Here is a 5,000-nt window from a genome sequence, read left to right as displayed (position 1 = left end):
CATCAGTGTGATAATGGATTCAGACCGAAGTGGGAAATAGAGTTATTACTCCTGCAAGGAGTAATAACACTACAAACGCAACGCTATTGTAGTTTAAGACTTCTTTTCAATGTATATATGTCTTCGGCTTTTACTTCTTTAGATTTCATCATTTTAAAAAGGATGTTACTTGAGCTTCAATTTGGGTGCACAATAAGAAACATAAGATAGAGTCACGGTTGCACAAGATACCTGTGTCGCCGAGTACAACAGACGTCAACTGAGCGGGCCGGAAAGTAAGTGTTGTAATTTACAAACATCAAATAATACAAGAAACTATAATGCAAGTTTAAAAGAGTGGCTTATGCGAAGGCAAGACTGACCACAACAGGAAAACGTCCTAAATAATCACAAAACTGAATGTCAAAAACAAATTCATTACCTTTAAGATAGCGTGTTTGAACTGATGTGCGTGTTGTGTGTGTGCGTATGTGTGTATGCTGTTGTTGTTGTTGTTGTTGTTGTTGACGTCATAAGGATGTATAAACGTTTTTGAAAAGTAGATCACGAATCAAGTTAAGCAATAAATAATAGCGTTTTCATATGTGTTAGATTGACTCTCCTATCTAGAACGACGCATGAGTGCTCGATAACTACACACACTTGCACAAACACACAAACAGTGACACACATACACACTACACACATACACACACACAGAGGCACGCATTCACACACATATATAGAGTGAAGTGGGCATGACTGTGGTTAAGCGCACGGTTTCCGGTTCAGCCCCACTACACGGCACCTTGGGCAAGTGTCGTCTACAATAGCCCCGGGTCATCATATGCTTTACGGGTGGATTTGGTTGACGAAAGCTGTCTGAATCTATCTATCTATCTCTCTCTCTCTCTCTCTCTCTCTATATATATATATATATATATATATATATATATATATATATATGAAAAGTAAAAAGTAAAGAGTAAAACAGTCAAAAGGAAGAGTAAGTACGGTTAGGCAGCTTTTTAATCGCTACAAATGTTTCGTTACATACAGATCCTCGTATATACAGGATTTAAAAAATATAAATCTTTACAAGTTAGAATAAACATAAAACGATGCTTTATATGGTGTCTATTTTCTTCTGTCATGTCTGTGTAAATATGTTGAAATATTTTTGTGTTCCGAGTTCAAATACTGCCGAAGTCATCATTTCTTTTCATCCATTAGGGGGTCGATAAAATAAGTAGCAGTTGAGTACAGGGGTCTATTAGATCAATCTCCCCCACCCCTCAAAATCTGCAGGTTTGGGACCAAAATTTGAAAGGATTATGATATTGATATTAGTGGGGAGATGTATTTATATATATTTTTCGTCCCCGGTTCGAATGATAAACCACAAAAATGGTGAAATATCGGTATCCATCGCTCCTGAATGGGATCTGTGGCGAGTTGTCTCGCATGTCTATGAGTTTCAGGTGTTTTGACGCCCAGTGCAATGAGGGAGTCGTCCTTCAGGCCTTTTACCGCAGCTAACTGGCGAACAAACAAAACACATAATTTGAGTATGTGCGGTCGATAATGTTTATTAGACTAGCATGGCTTTTAATTCGTTATCTATCTATATGCTATTAACAATGAAACACAATATTTTAATCATTTAGAAATATTTTTAAGTGAATGTAATTTCAAAAATGTAAGTTGTTTGTACAGTAAGTATTTATATTTTAGTTTTCTTTAAACACAATATTTTAATTTCTTTTTGAATTATTTTCAAGTGAATACCATTACAAAATTTTTTATGGCATATTTGAAAAATATTATAAAGTGAAAATGACTTTGAAAATACGGTAAATATTTCGTTAAAGATCTGTTCGTAAACACGGTGTGAAATAATTTTTTTCCATAGGTTTTTTGGAGTGAATTCAACGTATCTCACCTCCAAAGATTTGGCTGCTACTTCTAACACGCCCTGCTACCAGGTAACAGCTATTTGCAATAAAGGACCAGAAATAGCTGTTACGTGGTAGCAGGGCATGCAAGAAAAAGCAGCCAAATTATTTTCTTTACTGGGTAAAGGAGCCGTTTACGCGTGATATCGACGTCACATTCGTTGAAAGTATGCGAAATAGCCTGAGAAAGAAAGCAAATCCCATGAAACAAAACTCCGTTGGTGGGAAACTCAGAGTTTTCCGGGAAACACCAAAGTCCCCACAACCCCTCCCCCTTTCTTTTCCGGAAGAAAGTGGCTTGCGGTGGGTTTGGAGGTGAGATATGTTGAATGTACTCGAAAAAACCCGTGGAAAAAATTATTTCACACCGAAGTACGAACGGATCATTTACGAAATATTTACCCAAGATCGGGACAGGCATGCGAATAAAAGGATCGATGAGACTGATAAAGCAATGGCTGAGCATCTGGTGGAACAGAGGGAAACAGACAGAAGCAGAAGAGATCAGGAATCGGACACTCGGAGAGCTGAGCGTCTGGCGAAACAGAGGGAAAGAGACAAAAGCAGATGTCATGAATTGGAGACACATGTGAATACAAACGGAATAAAATAAGTTTTGCGTAAATCGGTTCACGGGTTACCGAGATGCACGGTTTTTTCGGGTAAGTTTTTAAATTGCCAAACCGGCCTATAATGGGGAAAATACTTTCAAAGTAAGGTGCCACTGAAATGTGAATACACGCGGAACAACAGAAGTTTCGCTTAAATCGGACAACAGATTCCCGAGATACGCGTTTTTTTTTTCGGGTACCTTGAACTATTGGTAATCCAACGGGTCACGAGTAGTCTAGTAATACATTAAAAGTGAAGTTCAATCTTGCTTGCTGGTTTGTTTGCTTGCTTGAAATGTTACACAACCAAACTTGCGCATAAAGAGAAAATACTTTGAAAGTTAAGTTCCCCTGAAATTTGAATACGAACAGAATAAAACAAGTTTCACGTAAATCGGACTCGTAGTTATTGAGATATTCGGTATTTTGGGGTATAAATATCCAAAACGGTGCATAATGGAAAAATACTCCAAAAATAACTTAACCCTGGAAGGGAAGACACTCTAACCTTTTCATTAGACACATTATGATGGGCAAAATATCTTTAATTGAAAATGACTTTAAAAATACGGTAAATATTTCGTAAAAGACCCGTTCGTAACCTCGGTGTGAAATAGTTCTTTTTCCATAGGTTTCTTTCGAGTGCATTCAACTTATCTCGCCTCCAAAGATTTGGGTGCTATTTCTAACACGCCCTGCGACCACGTAACTGCTGTTTCTAGCCCTTTATAGCAAATAGCTGTTACGTGGTAGCAGGGCATGCAAGAAATAGCAGCCAAATCTTTCTTTTTCTGGGGAAAGGAGCCGTTTGCGCGTGATTTCGATGTCACATTCGTTGAAAGTATGCGAAATAACATGGAAAAAAAACAAAACCAAAAACAAAACTTCGTTGGTGGGAAACTCAGACTTCCAGGTGACCCAACGGGTCACGGGTAGTCTACTTGAATATATTTTTCTGTATGGAGATGCCATAAAATTTTATTAAGTGTATGTGTATATGATTATGTTAATGTTTAGCTGTGTGTGTGCTGTACTTGTCTGCAGCCATAAATCTTCGTACATGCAACTGTTCGCATGCATGCGTTTGCGTATGCCTGTGTGCGTGTGTGATTTTGCAATTAGCTTCTGAATGATATAAATACGTATACATGCATACATACGTACGCACAAACACACGCACATATATTTATGCATATGTGTGTGTATATATACATGTATATGTATGTAAATACCTGTATGTGTGTGTATATAGCAAAAAGCCAAAAGATCTTCCCGAGCCATAGGCTTTTAAGGTCGGTTTCCCGGATTTTGTGGCGTATATTTCCTCCGGCCCTCGTTGGAAAGAACGCCAATCCGTCGCAGGATTTTTGCCAGCTGAGTGGACTGGAGCAACGTGAAATGAAGCGTTTTGCACAAGAATGCAACTCATCAGCCGGTCCAGGAATCGAAACCACAATCTTACATTCATGAGTCCAACACCTTAATCAAAAAGATACGCAAAATCAGACAAACACACACACACACACACACACACACGAACCTTTGCGTTTATCCTGAAATGACTAAAACATAAGCCTAAACTACGACTCATGCACTGACAAACACACATTCCCTAAAATACATTCCCACAAACCCGCACATCATACATTAAGCCCGCTAGTGCGCGCACACACATACGCTAGCTCCATCACACTTGCACACACACAAACACGCATTTAAATACATATACGCACACTCATAAACGCACGTATGAAAACGGCATATACACGCATACAACCTTGCCTATCTACCATCATGCAGATTCATACGCACATACAACTTTACATTCACGCGTACGTACATTTTTGCTTGTACGGCAACATGTATACACGCATATATTCATGCGCGCGCGCACGCACACACATACAAACTCACACACACACACACACACACACCACACACACACGCACGTACGATCATACATATTCACTCACAAACGTTCATATTTTCAGACACATTCACAATCACAAACACCCAAAACTGCGTCCTTTTCCACTCATACACAAACACACATACATGCGCACACACACACACACACACACACACACACACACACACACACACACCATACACACACACACGCTGTTACAGCCAATCATGCTTATTACAGAGGTGCGTACGTAAAGCCAGCTTGGTATGAGTTGATGTACAGAATGATGAAGAGAGAAGCAAGAGAAAAACTCTGTTAATGATGGCCTTGAACTGATCACTTCTGAGTGTTAATCACATTGTCGTCTTTTCTACTCTGCCTCACTTTGTTTGTAATGTGTCGTGCCAACCGATATTGACAGCCAAGAGTTGACATCGGTATAATGTACTAGCGACAATGTATTGTATTTTGGTGACTGGCGGAGATAGATTGATGGTGTGTGCGTGTGTATGTAAGAGAGAGAGAGAGAGAGAGAGAGAGAGAGAG

This window comes from Octopus bimaculoides, chromosome 2, assembly GCF_046866305.1.
Source record: "Octopus bimaculoides isolate indiv1 chromosome 2, ASM4686630v1, whole genome shotgun sequence".
Classification (NCBI taxonomy): domain Eukaryota; kingdom Metazoa; phylum Mollusca; class Cephalopoda; order Octopoda; family Octopodidae; genus Octopus; species Octopus bimaculoides.
This window is presented reverse-complemented; position numbering follows the sequence as displayed.